The sequence below is a fragment of the Ischnura elegans genome, chromosome 4 (assembly GCF_921293095.1).
Source record: "Ischnura elegans chromosome 4, ioIscEleg1.1, whole genome shotgun sequence".
NCBI lineage: Eukaryota > Metazoa > Arthropoda > Insecta > Odonata > Coenagrionidae > Ischnura > Ischnura elegans.
In genome coordinates, this window is record NC_060249.1 from 134,384,602 (window position 1) to 134,406,870 (window position 22,269).

Below are 22,269 nucleotides of genomic sequence, written 5' to 3' on the forward strand. Positions count from 1 at the left end.
TCTATCATGTGATTTCGTGTGATATTTTTCTGCGTGTGATTATTTATATTTGCGTGTGCTGCAATTATTTTTCCGTTGCGTTACGTTAGGGCTTACATGTTAGTGTTATTTATTTATTTGTTTGTGCATGCACTAATCTTACCTCTTCACAGATTCAAGCCATCGCTGGACTTCAAGGAAGGAAGAGTGAAGACTGCACGAAGAAGAGAAGATTGATGACCCAAGTATTCACAGAAGAAAGAAGAGGAGCATCGTAAGAAGACGTGTGCGATATTTGCGGTTTAGTTTTGGGCCCTTCTGGTCAATGAACAAAAATTTTCGTAAGGCTAGGCGTTTTTCCGAGCGTTAGTTTTAGTTTTTTTGTGCCTTGGTTTTCCATTACGGATTCCATTGCGTCATGCAGGAATGTGGCTGTGGCTAGGTAGGAAATCTGTGGTTTCCTATTGATGCCATGGTCACGTTCTTGTGTGCTGCTTTGGAGTGGTGCAAATCCTCGGAAGGGTTATTTATTTGTGTATGCACTAACCCGCTCTCTCCCTAGGTCCGCAAGCCATCGCTGGATGTGAAGAGAAGAATGAAGATTCATCGGAAGAAGAGAAGACAGAAGAGGATGGCATCGCAGGACCAGAAGAAGACGACATCTTAGCTTTGGGCCCTTCTGGCCAGTTAACATAAATTTGCGTAAGGCTAGGCGTTTTTTTTGCGCGTTAGTTGTAGTTTTTTGTGCCGTGGTTTTGCATTACGGATTCCATTGCGTCATGCAGGAATGTGGCTGTGGCTAGGTAGGAAATTTATGATTTCCTATCGATGCCATTGTCACGTTCTTGTGTGCTGCTTTGGAGTGGTGCAAATCCTCGGAAGGGTTATTTATTTGTGTATGCACTAACCCGCTCTCTCCTTAGGCGCGATTCATTGCTGGACATGATGATAAGGAGAAAGAAGGCACTTGGAAGAAGATTGGATGGTGCACATTACCGAGCTGGCTTCTTGCGGCTCTACATGAGTTGCAGCAGATAAGGAGCGGTATGATCTCAATACTCATTCAAATTTGGTTCATTTTTCCAATGCAAATTTTTAACTTGACGAGTTGCTTGAGAATGTTCAATTTTGCATTCATTAACGGAACTCAATTGTGCTCATGCTTATACTGAACTTCTAATTTGCCCATAATGCCATCAAAATTAACAAATAAACTTAATATCCCCCTCAATTTAGTCATTGACTACTTAGTTTGAAAATTGTACTTTGTACTAAGTAACTGGAAGTGATATTTCATTGACCAATTAACTTCGAAATGAATTGAAAACTTATGAAATATATTGCAATGGGCAAAATATTTTTTTGTGCCAACATTTTTCTGGATGACTCATAATCACCTATTAACGTATTTTCTTTACAAGTATTTTCAAGTCAAAATATCACCTCAACAGTTTCCGCAAAATATTTTCACATTATAAAGCAGTCCGAAATACTTTTATTTGTAATCAGTTTGTAATTATCTGTTTATTCATTATAAATTTTATTTTGATTTTTCATTCTGAATTATTTAACCATTTTTATCCTGTGAAAGGTTACCCACTTCAAAATCAATCCTTAATTTTTCCTATTTAAACAAATATATAGTTCCATTTAATTGGAATTAATTTTTTATTTTAATAAGTATTATAAATTAATTGAATATTATTTTAATTTCCCCTGCACTACGGGAAATGTTATTTTTTACTCGAAGTTTTTTTAAATCTAATTAAAAGGTGAGCCTTATTACTCTCTAACGTCTATGCGCCATAAGAAAATTTATTGATTGATTCAGCCATGAGGCCTATTTTCTAGGACATTGATTTGTCTCTTTATGAGTGTTCGTTTTTTTCCATTGCAGAGTTCGTTGGATTGTCTTGTGTGAGTTGACTACTCGAGGCCTCGGTGAAATCACGTGCAAAAAGATCGAAAGAATGCAGCTCGTTGCCGCAGGCAGACGGTAAGATTTCATTCATTCCTCTTCCAAGTTTTGAGTTCAGTTCAGAACCATTATTTAGTGATCACAAAGGTATACTATAATTTTTACATTCAGGAACCACGATGATAAAAGTAATGAATGCGTAATAAAATAAATAAATAAATATTTTCACTTTTCCAACGCGAAAATATTTAATTAAACCGCACCAAAAATTAAGATCTAGCGCTATTTTTGCTACACTCACAACACTTAACCCATTAATGCCCAGACGTATCTTTAGATACGTCATACTTTAAAAATTCCTAAATACTCTTTAGTATGTTGTTTTCGCAATTTATTTATGTAATATGAAAAAAGAAAGTCTTAAAATGGTATAAAAGTGATTTCGGTTATTTAAGCCAATATTTGCAATTGTTATGCTTAATTTCACATGGCTGATCATGAACTACTCTGAAATCGCTACGCTATGGTCATGTGAAAATTTAATTTTCGTACAAAGTATTTTAGTTATCTGAATCCAGTTTTTACCTGTTTTATCTTAAATATATAAGAAATATTATCTGTATAAAGAAATTCATTTTTCTTTCAAGCTCATTAGAAAACTAATCAGTAAAGTTTTGACGTATCTAAAGATACGTCTGGGCACTTGTGGCACTAAAAATTCAAGTTTTGACTTATTGGTATGTTTCATCTTATTTATTGATAAAATAAATAAATAATTATTTTACAAGCCTAATTATGTGATAGCTTGAAGACAATTTTATATTTCTGCCATTTCATGAAGTATAATATTGAACAATTAGGTAAATACAGCAAAAACAGGTATTTTCTCAGAATTGTGGTGTATCCTCATTTGAATTGTGATAAATTACCTTCAATGGAAGCATGAAATGATTGTATTGTAATGAATATCAGTATTGAATTTCTGGAGGCGCAAATGCTTGCAATATCAAGTTGCCTATCCTAGCACAGTAGCGGAAACATAAAAAAAATTTCAAGGGGGTGCAAAAGATATCTTGAGCTACCTATACTTGTATCGTAACGAAAAATAATCAAGTCACATTCAAAGTTTAGGAAAGTTATTTAAAATGATTATACACATATATGTACAAGGTAATGCTATCTTATGATGTGAAGGAGTTACAATTGTAGTTCTGCAATGTTAGACAATGCAGGCGGCCACGTAAGAGGGGGGCGCGCACCCCCTTCCCCCATGTTTATCTGCCACTGTCGTGGCATCACTTGTATTCTTTATCGCCAACGGTGGAATGGATTGATTACTTTGCTTCTCGTTAAAATTTCCGCTGGCAATGAAATCCAATTGGCAAGCCAGAAATCGGTGTAGGAAATAAGTAAATTTAGTGAACATTGGTAAAGAAACTATGTACCACGCTATGTCACCCAAAAGTTTGTATTTTGTATTCGAGTCTCCGATGGATACACCCGACATAAGGAGGAATCGGTGCTTTAAAAACTTCTCTACCATCTCTTTTGTAAATGATTTTTTGTTACTTTTGTTGCACACCCCTTGCTATGTGAGTCAGGAAAACATCATAGGGGCTCCCATTTACCGCTGAGAAGAGGAGACGTAACTTCGTGTATGAGCAGAGGTGAAACATATCTGAAATAGCTCTACCATCAATGCTGTCAAAACAAAAATTCAAGGCAAGTTTTCTGAACAATTGTTAAAAATGTTAGTACATTCGAACGCACAAATCGAAGAAATTTATAAAGGAATATCGTTACTCTCAGGTTACCACCGTCTTCCTAGTCGATGGCTTTATCGGAGGTCATTTCCAGACTGCACCATTGGAATAGTTTCTCAATCAATGCGAAGGAACAAGTTTGAAGAAATTTTAAGGTTTCTGCATTTGTCAGATACTTATTATAATCGAAAGAATGATGGCAAGGATAGGCTACATAGAGTTCAACTTTTGTTTGAGATTTTAATCAAGACTTTTAAAATTGTAAGCCCTGGAGGATACTGTTTGGTGGATGAATCAATCAACCCCTACTATGGTAGATACGGCTGCAAGCAATGCATTAAAGGGAAAGGAGTAAGATTTGGGTTAAAATTATGGTGTATTTCTGAATCAAGTCAACCTTTACCATGCTGGAGCGAACCTTGAGAGAACAGATCTTGGTCAAGGATGAGATGTAGTTTTAGGACTCGTGGATGAGTGTAAATTACCACCAGGTACAAACATACTTGTTGACAACTTATTCACCTAAGAAAAGCTGCTTAGAAAGTTGACTGGAATGAGCTTGTGTGGCACTGGAACACTTCGTGAAAATAGAATCAATAATGTATATAACCTACCAGAAAAAGCAGAATTTCAAAAATCAAAAGCTGTAAAATTTCAAAATGCAAATGCAAATTGTTCACGCAAGAATACTATAATAATACTCAACATTATATTATTTGATGAATAAAAATTAAAATTCACAATAATTACTTCATTACTATATTAAGAAACTACTGATGAAGGCATTAGTAATGAATTATATAGCAAAAACGTGCATTAACACAATTAAATGATAATGTACATTTTTTTGACCCCTTAAGTGCCCAGACGTATCTTAAGATACATATAGGATTAAGTACTATGCAAATGTTAGAGATTTTTTAAAACATTTTTTTCCCGCATCAAATATGATGTCTAATCATAATTTAAGCAAAAAAAGTAAAATATTTTGAAAAAAATCTCCTGGGCATTAATGGGTTAAATCCCGCGCTGAATCTCAAGGCATTGATTGGTTGACGACGACGATAGCGTTTGCTTTCATATATTTCGGTTTGATACCTCATTTCCATTAAATTTAATAATTCGAATGAAGCACAATTATGGGGATTTTCGTGAATCTATCATAATTATTTACTTTTCTCTTTAATTTTCTCATTGTAATGTGGAGGTCGAGGTTTCCATATTGGCCTTGCTTTTGGTAACTCAGTGACCGTCATGCGCGCTCAAGTAATTACTTCCTCGGAGACCCTACCTGGGGGAAACATGAGATTCCGGTAATATTTTCTACCTTTCTGAATTTTTCCATCAATTTAATGAGTATAAGTGACATATTTTACAAAAAGTCGCAACAATAATGTTACAATGATTGATACTCTTTTGTGTTTAATTTTGGGTACTTAATTTCTGGTGACGCGTTTTTCCTTGCTATTAAATATTTATTAAGCCAATGGTGTCGGAAAAAAATCAGTATATATTTTTCATTTTTTTTCGGCTGTTTTTTTCTGAAGTGATACTTTGACCTCTGGCTCTTTGCATGATCTTGAGAATTAACTTATATTATTTCTTTCGTATCAGAAGACTTAATTATTAAATTACATCCTAAAAGAAATTATTAAAATACATCCTCCTGGATAGGTGTTGTGTCCTTATTATGGATGCCATATTTGTAACTTTCGTCTTTTTAAATAATTTCATCGTATTGATTTTTATAATTTCATTATTGTTTTCCAATTCATATAATAGTACATATATTAAATGCAGAATGGTGTATATTTGCTATCAATTTTTAGTAATACCAATGAAGTCCAAGTAAGTCGTAAAAAAGGTATATATATATAACAGACTCAGCTCACTGTAATGATTTCCGGGAAAATTTTTAATATTGCTTGATCATATCTTTAAAATGTTTAAAGAATAATGAAAATACATTGAAATATCGCCAATGAGATAAGCGTCAAATAATTTGGAATTACCCGCTCTTGCATTTTTTTAATTATAAAAATTTCTTGACAATTACAAAGTTAATATTTTCTCAACGCCTTCCTCGAAATGATATTTCTGAGCTGAGAGTCAACTTTTTAGGTCTCCCCTTCGTTGGATTTTCAGATTTTTTTGTTATATTACCACAGGTCATGCTTGTGGACAACGACAGCGATTGCTTTTGGAGACAATTGTGGAGGTCCATGAAATGGACACCTGAAGGTTACTGCGCCGACAACTAGAGACTTGATTTATCGTGAGGAAGGGAAGAATGAAGATAGGAAGAAAGAAGACACCAAGCCTGAAGATAGTTGTTTTTTTTTTGCATTTTTTTGTTGCAATTATTGTACAGGGTGTTTGTATATTTTTTATTTATGCATGTAATTTTTTCCAGCTATAGATAGGATTTGCGGCAGGAGAGTAGGGACTTTATATTGCGTCCTACCGTGGAGTAGAAATAACTCAGATTAGGCAGGTCTTCGTATATCGTGGCCACGATTCCGTATTTAGGCGTTTAATTAATTCAGGCGTATAAAGAAGTATTTAGGTAGGCAGGGCTGTGCGAATGGATGAATGTGACTTTATGAATGAGTGAATGGAATGTGATTTTATGAATGAGTGAATGGAATGTGATTTTATGAATGAGAGGGTGGAATGTGATTTGATGAATGAGTGAATGGAATGTGGTTTATGAATGAATGAATGAATGATATTAGTAGTAGTAGTGCTTGATTGTTATGAATTGCTCATTCTTTTTTGTGTAGTTTTTTTATTCTTATTAATTTTGGTCGTAGTGTAGTGCATGCCCCCCTCAAATCCAAACTGTTCCCTCATCGTGGGGAGGGGGTGTAACAGGGATAAGTCATTAATTTACGCCAAATGCTTACAAAATTGCACCCTTATTGGGAATGTTATAGATTATTTTTTCTTTCAAAGTTTATGGTTTTTCCGCATCAGTTGCAAATTGTAAATGTTATTTGATAACATGCAAATATGACTTATCCCTGGCTAAAACAGTTGGTGCATTTGTGATTTGTATTTAAATATGTGAAATCATTGAATATAATATATTATATGACGCTGTGTTCTTTATTCCAGTGCTAAGTACTATTTGCATTACTGTTTTTGTGGTTTTTCGATAATATTGTACAGAGCCTTCTTTTATTTTTGTAACTATTGCTTGTATTTTTGCCAGCTATAGTTTAGACTTGGGGCAGGAGAGTAGGGATTTAATATTGCATCTGACAGTTGTTTAGAAATGACTCAGAATAGGCAGGTCTTCGTATTTGCGACCATGAAAATATAATTAAGTAACACCTTGACCAGAATAAATTGTAGCCATTGCTAAGGTCAATTTGTATTATTGTTGTTGATAATTTGTCTCGATTTTTTTAATGATATTATTTTAATAGCATTTAAAATTATTAATTTAAGAATTTTAAATACTATTAAATTGTGTGCATGTAATTTCTCCCTACTACTTTGTACAAGTAAAGGCAATAAAACTATTTTCTGTATACAATTGACTATGTTACAAAGGAGATGTTGTAAAAATAAAATATTTTATTGTTTATAAAAATAAAATATTGTGATTGGTGACATAAAATATTTTACATGTAATTTTTGTGAAAATTAAAGTGCTGGTACAAATCCAGTAAAATGGAATGTCTTTAAAGCATTGACAAAATTTTACATTCGCCGGTTGACAATTAACCTAAATAAAGTGAACATTTTCAGAAAGCATCCATCAAGTGCAATTACATTGGGCATATATTGTGTGCATAACTATATTTTAATTCATTCAACTGTATGCAAATAGGCAATTTGTTAACATTGTTAATCCATTTTTGTGATGATAATAGGACATTGTTACACAAAAAGAATAATAACATGTATAACTCAACTAGGCAGGCCTTTGGACATCGTGCAATGAGTCTATATTATGGCGTTAGATTAATTCAGGCGTGCATGTTGAGGTATTTAGTTAGGTAGGGCTTTAACAATGGATGAATGTAATTTTGTGAATAAGTGTAATAGTACTGGTAATGCTTGATCAGTATAAATTGATTTTAATAATGTATGTTTTAATTTTTTATAACCATAGGGGTGTTCTGGGGACATAAACATCCCTCATATTTCTCCCCTGGAGGTAACTGTCTGCAACGCATCTGCTGAAAAGACCACAAACCCTCCAGCACTCCAATTTTCAAATTATGTTGTTACATTTCGTATATGTAACGACTTATGTATTCCAGTAATCAATGAATTGTTATAATGCTGAAAGATTATTTCATCGTTAAGTAGCTGAAAAGTTTGTAACGAGTGTATCGTTGTCTGATACCTCCGAAGCGACAACGACAAAAGAGAATCAGTAAAGGCAAACCGCATAACACCCAAACTCTTAGTACCTTTCTGGTTATGTGGCTGATTGAGAACTCGGCAGCGATCTGCCACGTCAGTTCAACCATGGCAATCAGAGCCTCATTTGCATAGCAAATTTGTATTGTGTTTTTTTTAATATCTAACACTGTTTGACAGTAAGATGGAGGGGAAGGGGCTTTGGGATATTAGCCTCGAATATTTATACATATGAGATGAAAATATTCCAGGTTGGGCACGCACAGTACAAGACAATTTAATAAAAATCTTAACTAACTCTGAGGAAGGTGGTAGTTGCCCCTGAAAATTTATTTATTTTCATCTTTAAGTGTGTATTTTACTGTGTGCGCCCAACCTGGGACATTTTTGTGTAACACACATCATAGAGGAATATCCTGAAATATTTATACATATAATGGTAAGCAGGGGCGGATATAGGAATTTATTTCTTGGGGGGGAGGCACAAGCGTGACCGTATTCAGGATTTTGTTCTAGGGGGCACAAGGATACTTCGTAATACAAAGCGAACGCAATGATAATGGGACCGTATTAAAAATATTGCAAATTTTTTTGAGGGTCTGGGGGGGCACGGGCCCTCGTGCCCCCCTATGATGGTAAGTTATTAGTTATATTTATATATTGTCACTTCTTGGTAGGGTAAGGTAGGTACCCCAAGAAACCAGATGCAGTAATATCCAGTATTATATGTACATATTTGAGTGTGCAAGAGCAATCTCATATGGTCACTAAGTGTCATACATCGCCGTCGAGAGCGGCGAGACAATTCCCGCAGCCGCTCCCGTGCGAACTCCCGTCCTTCATCCAGCGACGGGCTATGCTGTTATCATGCGAGGTTTGCGGAGAAGGCGCATCGCTGTGTGTCCCCATGTAGCTTCGCGGAAAACATGTAGGGTAGTTGGTAAACGCGGCAAGCGCCCTGCTGTCAGCCGCCTTTTCATCACTGACGCCACCTCTGAACTGCAGCATCTCATCGACTCTGGATCGGACTTGTAGAATCCTGGAGGGAAAACTTCGCTGTCGCTTATATCCTTCATAAGTCAACTCTCTGTTCCTATGACCATGTCTGCGTCCTGAAATTTACACCCGATTTTAGCACTGTTTATAACGCTATGACAGTTAATTGCGACAAAGTTAATGTCATAGTCATAATGTCAAAGTTATGTCATATGTCAAAGTTAATGTCATATGTTAGATTACCTTTCGGTCGGTTCTTTTCTTCACTGTTCATAAGATGAATGTATCACTATGAGAGTGCTAATCAATTTAGATATAATAGCTTTCCCTGAATTACTGCTCCTAAATTTACTTCATGTGATGTGAGGATTTACGCATGTGTGGATCACCTCGGGGTCTACATTTAGAAAACTTTACTCCTTAAAAAAATCCAGTATTGAATTTTTCGTAGTCACCATCATTATTATGTTGATAAAATAAACTGCATTCTTTTGCAATAATATTGTTTAAAAAATGAAAAAAATTGATCACTTCGGACTTGATCCCTCGCAAAATTCTCATGAAGTTACAGCGCATAGTATAGACCTATGCGGCTACGGAGCCACGTATTGGTAACAGGTAAAAGGTGAGTCCAAATATGAATCCAAAGGTAGGAAATGATATCTGCGGAAATCAAAAAGAGAATTTTCTCCATTAAAATTTTTATAACGACAGCAGTGTTAAATTAAGTTAATATGCGTTTAAATGGATTTAAAAAATTGTTACTGCCATCCCGTGTAACTGAAAAAAAAATTTTGCCGAGAGGTTCGAAACACCTACTTCGGATTACTACCGCGGTAAGTCTGCTCCTTCACCACTAGTCCATCTCACACGTTGACTCAGAAGCCTCGCCTCGCCGGAATTTCTGTTTTGATTATTATCACTAGCCCCAGCCTTCTGGCTGTCTCCAGTGGATTTCTGTAAATGTGGTTTCTGCTATTTAAATAGTCATTTTCTTTTCAGTATTTCTGATTGTTTTTTTTTTTAATTATGGGGAAGGGATGTGGTTTGGGATTAGGGCCGAGATTGGCGTACGATGTCTGGAGCCTGGGTCCGGGGTATAGTCCCAGAGATCTACTAATTTGTCGTTTCCTGTGCGTGTCAGAGATTTCTTGAATACATGAATATTTGCTTAAAAATGTGGAACGCTTCACGATTTTGCGTGTCATCCTTGCGCAGGGTCCATGCTAATCTTCTCTGTATCGTTCCAATTTTAGTATATGTTCCGCCGAAGCGAGTACGTTGACTCAGAAGGGGATTCATTACGATCTTTGTCAGGAAAGGGAATGAACCAGTATTCTAGTGTCACTAAATCAAACTGAATTTTAACACTCAGTGGCATTATTTGCTGTGATATTGCGGCGGATATTTTATGTGTATGTTTTGTTCGCTATCGCTTATCGAAAAGCTTCAGCGTTAATTGTAAGACAACATACTTCGACGGATCGGCCAGCTTACGAGAGAAGGTAAATTGACTTTCTGGACGTAGATTTATTATCTAGCATGAGCTGCACAATTTATGTGGTATTAAACACTGCACATACCTCGCATACATTTCCCTTTAATGATGTTGTTATAAAAAATATTTCGGGAAGTGGGAATGTTGTTCAAATTTCCCTCCCACTATAGAAAATACGAAAACTCGATTTCAAAACTGCGGCGAAAGTGGCGCCGCTCCATTTGTTGCAATACTTTTGAATCTGACTGTACATATTGGTATTCCTCACAATGCCCAATGGAAATATGTTTTGTATGTAGTCTCACGTTCGATATATATCGAATATGCTTTTTCTTCAAATATATCGAATTGCTAGAACATATAAGATTTTACATCCAAGGACATAGTTGACCAGGAATAATATAGTAGATACCCATAGACTGGAAGTTACACCAATAGGATTGCGGATTTTACAGTACAGATGGCAGTATTTTCGAAAGATCGATTCGATACTTATAGAAAATACGCAAATTTGCATAACTTGATTGCAATATAAGTTGGACCAAAGAAATTTTGGGAATGGGTATATCATGATATTCCTCACAATGCCCAATAGAAATATGTTCTGTATATGGTCTCACATGCGATATATATCGAATCTTCATTTTCCAAATTATATCGATTTGCCTTAACATTTAGGATTTTACATCCACAAGCATTGATGACCAGGAATTATAGAGTAGATGACGATTAACAGGAATTATAATGTACAGCATTGCGGATTTTACAGTGCTGATGGCATTTTAATCGAAAGATCGAATCGATTATTGTAGCAAATACGCAAATTGGCATAACTTGAATAGTATATGCGTTGGACCAATGAAATTTGGTGAATGGGTACAACTTGGTATTCCTCATAATTCCCAATGGAAACATTTTTTGTATATAGTCTCTCATTCGATATATATCGAATCTGCTTTTTCTTAAAATATATGGAATTGTTATAACACATAGGAATTTACATTAACGGGCAAAGTTGACCAGGAATTATATGGTAAATGGCCATAGACCGGAATTAAAATCAAAAGCATTGCGGATTTTACATTACAGATGCAGTATAGTCGAATGATCGAATCGATTATTATAGAAAATACGCAAATTGGCATAACTTGATTCGTATATCCTTTGGACCAATGAAATTTGGTGAATGTGTACATCCTGATATTCTTCACAAACCCCAATCGAAATATGTTTTGCATGTTGTGTCTCATTAGATATATATCAATTCAGCGTTTTCTTAAAATATATCGAATTGCTATAACATGCAGGATTTTACATCCGCGGGCGTATTTGACCATGAAATATAGGATAGATGACCAAACGGGAAGATAAATGAATAGGATTGCGAAATTTTAATTTCACGTGTCAGTATACTTGATAATTCGATATGATTATGGTAGCAAATATGCAAATTTTTGTATCTGTCTAACTAATGATGTTAAACCGAAGAAATTTTATGAATATGTTTATTATAGCATTGTTCATGCTGCACCAATTAAATATATTTGCTTTCCAAGCCCCCATTCGACACATATCAAATCTACGTTTTTGTGAAATATATCATAGAATTTAACATCTACGGGGACAGTTGAACATTCTTTGCTTCTTTCTCCAATTCAAGTTTCTTAACCGTATTCATATATTTATTGTAATCAATTCGTTTTCTTGTTATAAACCTTCCTTAGATATAAAAAATTAGAGCATTGAGAGACATACATCGTCAGTGGAATCCGAACATTACTTCATTATTTGAGACATATATATTCGGATAATCATTTCATTAGTCTCTGTTCGTTTATTTTCTAAAAATGATGTTTTTAATTTCATTTAGTTTGCTGTATTCAAACATCATAAATAAAAAATGGGTGAGAAAATCACGAGGTGATACAATCCTACGGTAAGGGCAGAAATACGAAAAATCGGCTACATTTCATAAGTTCATCTACTATATTTTTCTACACAACGTAAATCATTCACATCAAAACGGTTTCCCGAAGCATTTATCACCGTGGTTACTAAGAAGGTCTTAAGTAATGTTGACTGTGAATGAGAGTATTGCCCGCCTATTTCACTCATTTAAACGTTATTGTGAATGTTTTATTAGCCATTTAAACCACTCATGTGCACATGACTCGACAACACTTGACACAACTATGTTCCCACCCCCCGTTTGATGAATTCAAGCGCCTATATACTCGTTCTTTTATATATCTAGATAGATTTCATCAAACAATAAAATGAGCCAGATATCGAATTTTTTTATTAATCAAGTAATGTAATATGATGAATTTATTGTGGAAACGTGGGGGAAGATATTTCTTTTTAAGAATAGCCCATATTCACAAGTTTTTGATATTACGCGCAGTCAACAATTTTGTGTATGCCTGCTCTTTTTTCGATATATTTAATTATTTGGACGAATTAACTTAATTTTCAGTGCAATAAAGAGGAGAAGTAGTAAAAGAAAGCTGTCGGCGTAGATGACAAGTGCTGTTTGTAAAAAATTGGCGTGAATTGTAGCAGAAAACGCGAGAAATGTGCGGTTCGCCGTTTCAGCACGTGCGAAATTGTTCCTTTTTTTTCTCCATTCGCTTCAACCTCACGCCACACAGGTTCGAACGTCGACAAGTAGTAGAAAGGGTTAATATTTTAGGAAGAAACCATACCAAGGATCCCACTTAAGGCTTTGAAAGAGTTATTAGTAAAATTAGAAATTGCAATATTTCCACTGATTTTATTATAATAAAACTCAGTGGAAATACTGCAATGTTTTCCACTGAGTTTCCACTGCAATGAAACTTCCACTATATCTTGCCCAACATCATACAAGATACTTTGAAAGAGCTTATCGATGAAAAAATTTCAGTGGTCACTGATGAGCATGGAAAATAACGAATGGAATGGTGGTGAATGCGCAGTCATTTCCTGTAAATTCAACCTCATGAGCAAATACATATGTACACAGACAACAGCTTTCCCCAATAGCAAGCAAGAGTAGCCCAGCTGGCTCAATATTGTAAGAAATACAACTGACTCTGTCTACCATCTAAATGCTAAGGGAATGCTAAAATCTAAATTGTCTGCTAAGGGAATGTTTGAAACAATCAGAGGTTTGATCAGAGGAGAAAAATCAACAGTTTGAAACAAACAATATTGAGGTTCTCAAGCATTGTCTGCTAAGGGAATGTTTGAAACAATGCTTGAGAACCTCAATAAATATATTCCCTTAGCAGACAATGCTTAAGAACCTTAAAATAATATTTCTTTGATTAATCTGGCTTTGATGTTCCTCGGTCTTCAGGTGCAAGGGTCCAAATTCTCTCCTTGAATTAAGGCTCAAATGTGTGAAATAAAACCAATCTTTTTCAGGATAAAGTATCGAATTGTTTACTTTCACTATATTAAAATATTCAAACCTGAAATAAGATAAGTATTGGTAACCAAATTGGCACTCTTATATTTTAACATGAGGTATCTAGATGGGCACCACTGATTCTATGGCTCTGAAACAGCTTTTGATGGTAGATGCACCACTGATTCTATAGCTCTGAAGCTACTTTTGATGGTAGATAATTTGCTAGGAGGTTTTAATAGTACATAACCTGTGTTTGGCTACGAACAGCACTTAGGCAATAAAGTCGCAATTTTTTCCGTTGAAGGCTACACATCAGAACACACAGAGAAGAGAAGACTTCTCTTGCTTACGGTGCCTTTCCAAATCTTTTTCTATCAAAAGAATGAGAGGTCATTTTACTTTAGTCACAAAAAGTACAATGATTAGTAAACTTCCACACTCTAAAGGCTCATTTGCCTTACAAATTCATAAATATGTCATACCATCTTATGAGCAAATCAGTCATTCTCACTATTTTACCCACACGCGCTGTATTGGTTGCATCAATTTGCCTTTCTCAGCATCCAAAGAAAACTCGAACAGTATCTTGTATACATTACGTACGAAACTTGCTAAATCCTTTCTTTGTCACGCAATCTTTCACTTGCCTCACTTATTCCTATATATTTATCTCGAAGAAATACCAAGCCGTACACCAGATATTGTTAATGGACTTACCTACAATTTTTATTGTAGTACTTTGACCAACATATCCTTTGGAAAAGGAAATACGAAAATATTTTCACCTCATAACATATATCCTCAGAATTAATTATGAATTCTATAGTGACATCACATGCTATTTAATCAGAATGCAATCAGTAGGTACGATCTCTTTCTCTCTTTCAATTGCCAAATAAGAAACTTGGCTGTTCTTCTAATTCAAACTGTCTTTGTAAACACCGACACATTTTAAATTCGTTGATGAAGTCAGCAAAACCAGGTAATAACAGATTTTTATACCTACACTCCTGTTACACCTCCTTCCTTCCCTCCGATATGTAATTCTAGTATTTTTCATCAACTCACTTGGCTGGCACAAATCATAACAAACTCCTAACGCGGCGCAAATATTGCATAACTTCAACATTTTCAGGGGTTTAGCACACGATCTCCGACTGCAGTTCATAGAATAGACAATATTATTTATTGTATGGCGATTATTATCAAACTTGAGATGTTTGTAAGGATTTCGTAGCGTATACCGTAGAATACGTCGAATAGCATGAAAAGAGTGGTCCGTTCCGGATATATCACCGGTCTTATGGAAATATTTCACTTATTTAATTGCTATTATGGTGCTAAAAATATTGGAAATTGATTGCTGATATCGTAGATACGGATAAAAACAGAGGATGCTGCACTTGGTCGATAAATTCTTCCGTATATTATCGAAGGGTACTTCAGCATTTCAAAACATCCGCCATTTTCAACAGTTTAAACTTCACGTTAACTTTTTACCCGAGGGGAATCCATGGTTTAGCTTGACTACCACTTTAACGCTCAGATTTGACTTAACCATTTTACTTAACTTTTTTTGACTTAACAATTTCTTCTGCTTGATGGTGCCCCTTCTATTTGCCAATATAACACTATGTAAATCTTGGCGAGTCACTAATGCTGTATCCATAATTAACTGTGAACGTCCTTCGGCACAAACTTCAGCAAGGAATACTGAAGGGAAACTGATACTGACCACTCGGCTGGAAATGAGCGTGCCAATCGCATAGACGGCATATTTTGGGAAAACCTAATTTGTAGAATGGAAACACTTGCACGTGTCCATAGTAAGAGAACAAATCTGGGTGCATTGTAGTAGCCGCCGAGGAAAAACGGCTTGGAGGGCGCGCGAACCGTTAGGTTTTTACCATCCGCACGCGGCTCCCGCGGACCCAGGGATATAATCGTCAGAAGAGGGTACAAACCATAAATAACAGCAAATAAGAAGTAGTTGAGTACAATGCACTCACACTTAAGGGATAATCCAGTCTCTCAAAAGTACTTCGACGCATGTCATCCTAAGTTCCCGAGTGCCTACTCGGTGTATTGCGGCTCACGGGGAGCGAAAACAGCCCGACATCATTTTGCTTTACCACAAAAAAATCGGAGGGGAGCAAGTTGGAGCAAGATTTAAGTTGGAGCAAGATTTTTCTTTCCCGTCCTATAATATAGACTTCAGTCTAACTCTTGGAGTAAATATCTTAGGGGCGGCAAGTGGCGGTAACTACTTTTATCCTAGCATTAGGTAAAAAAATAAAGAAAAACTGATATTTTTAGCAATTTATAAAGTTAATAAATAACAATTGACTAAAACAAAAGTTCACTCTAATGAGCTAAAAGAATGGTTCTATCAAATATGCTCAAAAATTCCGAATTATGAATTATATTCCATTGACGGGGGAACAAACGTTAAACTTTTACGTATAAATCGCGCACTCACAATTTCATAGATTTTTATTGATTTTTGGCAGGCTATAAAAATTAAACAAAAAATTTTGAGAAAAAATTAAATTCAGTTTTAGATGCCCAAAACCTTCTAAAATGATAATATACCATTCCCAGTTCGAAATTAAAAAGTCGATATTTTGATTTTTGGCCAGCTTTTTTCGATTTCAGCCCACTGTGCGTTGTCAGTAGTAACGGAATCATTTAAGTCAAATTCAACACGCGAAAAAGATTCAGTTCCTTTCGACTCAGGAATGACTTAAAACCATTATATCGAAGTACAAAAAGTGTCCGGTGTTGTTATCAGATACGGGGAAGCAAAATATTTCGTGAAGATTAGTCACACGGCTGGCAAGACGAAATTTACGGCGCTGAATTCGCGGAAGAATGCCGACAGAGAAACTATACCCGGTAGATTCAATCTACTATTGTTAAAATATCATGGGAAAGTTCTTTTTTAGTGCGTAAACATTATTGTGAGGAGAGTTTTTTCCCGGGCTCATAATCTATTTTTGTTCATTCATCACTGACAGCAGTTGCGCGATTATTTCAAATGCTCAATTAAACGAAGTGATCTAAGCACCGGAAAGGTCTTAGTCACGGAATATCCCGGGTACCGGAGGCGTAACTAGGAATATGCTTTGGGGTTGATGGTAGTACCTGGGGGGGGACTTCACCCCCCCTCCCCCCGGAGTCAACTAGGTATCCCATGAAATTAAAAAAACGCATGCCTGTAAATACGTTTTGCATCATTTTGGAACCTAAAATTTAGCTTTACGAAGATGCAGTTGCTGTTCATCAAAGCTAGACTTTTGTTTAATTTTTTTAAATTTCTCTGAGGCTTTGGAGAAGGATCTATCCCCTCATCCCCCAACCATAATTACGCCTCTACCGGGTGCTTCATATTATATATGGCATGGTATTTAGAGGGAGGAAACGGACAGCTGGGGTCATTTTCACCACGAGGTAAGGAAGGGAGTACATAAACCCTGTGTTGAAATAAGTGATTGTAACAATAGGCTTAACCAGGGCTTAACGTCCCATCTGCCAGACAGTGTGTTGCACTGGAAGTTCCGTCCACACTACTCTCAAGCAGGGATACAGCCATATCTGAAAGCTTTCCGCCTCTGAAAGGATATTAACCCGGGTCCATAGGGTGTGAAGCCTTCGTGATGCATTAGTGAAATCTTGCTCCCTAATTACGGGGTTATTTTGGATGACTTTCCTCACGTATTTCATTTCTTCAATCTCCAATCTCGGGTTTGCCTGTAGGTCGTAAAATAAATTTCCTGAAAACTGCTGTTAATTACACAAATTTTTTTTTTCAAAAATTGGCTTCTCTGAACATTTAGTGTCATCATTCCGATATCAGTCGAGTATGAAAACCTTGCAGCTTAGTACAAGAAAACTAAAATATCTCCCACTTTCACCTAATGCGAACCCGACCCTAACCCGAACCCTAACCCGAACCCTAACCCTAACCCAAACCCCAACCCTAACCCTACCCCTTACCCTAACTTTGGAAAATATAACGAATCATTTCAAAAAGGCAAAATTCCAAATTTTGACCCCGCGACCATTAAATCCTTATTTATCAACTGATTTCAATCGAATAACTTTTATTATATGTATTTTTCCTTTTTTAACCGTGCTATAGAATGTCATTGAATTGCGACGTAAAATTTGGAAAAAAGAACGAATCATTTCAAAAAGGCAAAATTCCAAATTTTGACCCTCCGACCGTAAAATCCTTATTTATCAACCGATTTCAATCGAATAACCTTAAGAATGTGTGCGTTTAACTCAAGCACCATGCTATAGAAGATCATTGAATTGTGACGTAAACTTTGGAAAATATAACGAATCATTTTAAAAAGGCAAAATTCCAAATTTTGACCCTCCGTACGTAAAATCCTTATTTATCAACTGATTTCAATTAAATAACTTTTATAATGTGTATTTTTGCGTCAATAACCAAGCTATAGAATATCATTGAATTGCGACGTAAACTTTGGAAAAAATAACGAATCATTTCAAAAACGAAACTTCCAAATTTTGACCCTCCGACCGTAAAATCCTTGTTTCTCAACCGATTTCAGTAGAATAACTTTTAAAATATGTGTGTTTACGCGAAATACCATACTGTGATATATCATTGAATTGGGACATAAACTTTGCATACTATAACAAACCATTTCAAAAAGGCAAAATTCAATATTTTGACCCTCCGACCGTAAAATCCTTATGTATCAACCGATTTCAATAAAAAACATTTATAATGTTTTTTTTTGCGTAAATAACCGTGCTATAGAATATCATTGAATTGCGACGTAAACTTTGTATAATATATAACGAATCATTTCAAAAAGGCAAAATTCCAAATTTTGACCCTCCGACCGTTTAATTCCTTATTTATTAACAAATTTCAGTCGAATAACTTTTGAAATATGTTTTTTTACGCGAAGCATCATGCTGTGATATATCATTGAATTGCAACATAAACTTTTCATAATATAACGAACCATTTCAAAAAGGCAATATTCAATATTTTGACCCTCCGACCGTAAAATCCTTATGTATCAACCAATTTCAATTAAAAAACATTTATAATGTGTTTTTTTGCGTAAATAACCATGCTATAGAATATCATTGAATTGCGACGTAAACTTTGGAAAATATAAGGAATCATTTCAAAAAGGCAAAATTCCAAATTTTGACCCTCCGTACGTTAAATCCTTATTTATCAACTAATTTCAGTCGATTAACTTTTAAAATATGTTTTTTTACGCGAAGCATCATGCTGTGATATACCATTGCATTGCGACGTAAACTTTGGAAAATATAACGAACCATTTCAAAAAAAGGCAAATTTCCAAATTTTGACCCTCCGACTGTTAAATCTTTACTTATCAACTGATTTCAATCGAATAATTTTTTGAATATGTGTTTGTACGCGATGCATCATGCTGCGGAATATAATTGACTTGCAATATAAACTTTGGATAACATAACGAATCATTTCAAAAAGGCAAAATTCCGATTTTTGACCCTCCGACCGTAAATTCCTTGATTCATAACCGAGTTTAATCAAATAACTTTTCAAATGTGTGTGTGTACGCTAAGCACAACGTTGCGGAATATAATTGACTTGCGACGTAATCTTTGGAAAATATAACGAATCATTTCAAAAAAGGAAAATTCCAAATTTTGACCCTCCAACCGTAAATTCCTTATTTATCAACCGATTTGAGTCAAATAACTTTTAAAATATGTTTTTACGCGAAACATCATGCTGTGATATATCATTGAGTTGTAACGTAAAGTTTGCATAATATACCGTACCATTTAAAAAGGCAAAATTCCATATTTTGACCCTCCGACCGTAAAATCCTTATTTATCATCCGATTTCAATTCAATAACTTTTATAATGTGTATTTTTGCGAAAATAACCACGCCATAGAATATCATTGAATTGCAACGTAAACTTTGGAAAATATAACGAATCATTTCAAAAAGGCAAAATCCCGAATTTTGACCCTCCGACCGTAAAATCCTTGTTCCTCAACCGATTTCCATCGAATAACGTTTAACATGTGTGTTTGTACGCGAAGCACTATGCTACAGATTATATTTGAATTGCGACGTTATCTTTGGAAAATATAACGAATCATTTCAAAAAGGTAAAATTCCGAATTTTGACCCTCCGACATTGTTTCTCAACAGATTTCAATCGAATAACTTTTAAAATGTGTGTTTTTACGCGAAGCTATATGTTGTGATATATTATTGATTTGCGATGTAAAATTTGCATAATATAACGAACCATTTAAAAGTCAAAATTCCATATTTTGACCCTCCGACCGTAAAATCCTTATTTATCAATTGATTTTAATGGAATAACTTTTATAATGTGTATTTTTTCGTAAATAACAATGTTATAGAATATCATCGAATTAAGACGTAAGCTTTATAAAATATAACAAAGCATTTCAAAAAGGCAAACTTCCAAATTTTGACCCTCCGACCGTAAAATCCTTGTTTCTCAACCGATTTCAGTCGAATAACTTTTAAAATATGTGTGTTTACGCGAAACATCATGCTGTGATATATTATAGAATTGCGACATAAATTTTCATAATATAACGAACCATTTCAAAAAGGCAAAATTCCATATTTTGACCCTCCGACGGTAAAATCCTTATGTATCAACCGATTTCAATTAAAAAATATTTATAATGTGTTTTTTTGTGTAAATAACCATGCTATAGAATATCATTGAATTGCGACGTAAAATGTGGAAAAAAGAACGAATCATTTCAAAAAGGCAAAATTCCAAATTTTTACCCTACGACCGTATATTCCTTATTTATCAACCGATTTCAGTCAAATAACTTTTTAAATATGCGTTTTTACGCGAAACATCATGCTGTGATATATCGTTGAATTGCGACGTAAACTTTGGAAAATATAACGAATCATTTGAAAAAGGCTAAATTCCAAATTTTGACCCTCCGACCGTAAAATCCTACATTATTAACCGATTTCAATGGAAAAACTTTTAAAATGTGTATTTTTGAATAAATAACCATGTTCTACGTAAACTTTGGAATATATAACGAATCATTTCAAAAAGGCAAAATTCCGAATTTTGACCCTCCGACCGTAAAATCCTTGTTTCTCAACCGATTTCAATCAAGTAACTTTTAAAATGTGTGTTTATTTGCGAAGCACTATGATGCGTAATATAATAAAATTGACACGTAATCTTTGGAAAATGTAACGAATCATTTCAAAAAGGCTAAATTTCAAAATTTGACCCTCCGACCGTTTAATCCTTATTTATCAACTGATTTCAATCGAATAACTTTAAAAATGTGTGTTTTTACGCGACGCATCATGCTGCGGAACATAATTGAGATGCGATGTAAACATTGGAAAATTCAACGTATCGTTTCAAAATGACAAAATTCCAAATTTTGACCCTCCGACCGTAAAATCCTTATTCATCAACTGATTACAATTGAAAAACTTTTAGAATATGTGTTTTTAGGTGAAGCACCATGCTATCGAAGATCATTGAATTGCAACGTAAACTTTGGAAAATATTACGAATCGTTTCAAAAAGGTAAAATTCAAAATTTTGACCCTCCGACCGTTAAATCCTTATTTATCGATTTATTTTAATGTGTGTGTTTACGCAAAGCATTTTGCTGCGGAATATTATTGAATTGCGATGCAAACTATGGATAATATAACGAACCATTTATAAAAGGCTAAATTCCAAATTTTGACCCTCCGACCGTAAATTCCTTATTTATCAACCGATTACAGTCAAATAACTTTTAAAATGTGTGTTTTTACGCGACGCATCATGCTGTGATATATCATAGAATTGCTACGTAAACTTTGGAAAATATTACGAATCATTTCAAAAAGGCTAAATTCCAAATTTTGACCCTCCGACCGTTAAATCCTTATTTATCAACTGATTTCAATCAATTTACTTTTAAGAAGTGTGTTTTTACGCGACGCATCATGCTGCGGAATATCATTGAATTGCGACGTAAACTTTGATAAATAGAACGAATCGTTTCAAAAAGGCAAAATTCAAAAATTTGACCCTCCGACCGTGAAATGCTTATTTATCAACTGATTTCAATCGAATAACATTTAGAATGTGTGTCTTTACGTGAAACATCATGCTGTTTAATATCATTGAATTGCAACGTCAACCTTGGAAAATATAACGAATCGTTTCAAAAAGGCAAAATTCCAAATTTTGACCCTACGACCGTAAAATCCTTAATAATCAACCACTTTCAATCGAGTTACATTTAAAATATGTATCTTTAAGTGAAA

General features: G+C 34.9%; 1 long non-coding RNA gene and 1 other non-coding gene across 2 annotated transcripts; one reads left to right on the plus strand and one right to left on the minus strand.

Moving 5' to 3' along the window:
* Window positions 1-990: 990 nt before the first annotated feature.
* On the plus strand, window positions 991-5,864 carry LOC124156952. The gene is made up of 3 exons (XR_006864466.1): window positions 991-1,023; window positions 1,877-1,975; window positions 5,829-5,864. It is a non-coding gene; the product is annotated as an uncharacterized LOC124156952 (long non-coding RNA).
* Window positions 5,865-10,206: 4,342 nt separating this feature from the next.
* Window positions 10,207-10,313, minus strand: LOC124158299. Its single transcript, XR_006864767.1, has one exon. It is a non-coding gene; the product is annotated as a U6 spliceosomal RNA (small nuclear RNA).
* Between the last annotated feature and the right edge of the window lie 11,956 nt (window positions 10,314-22,269).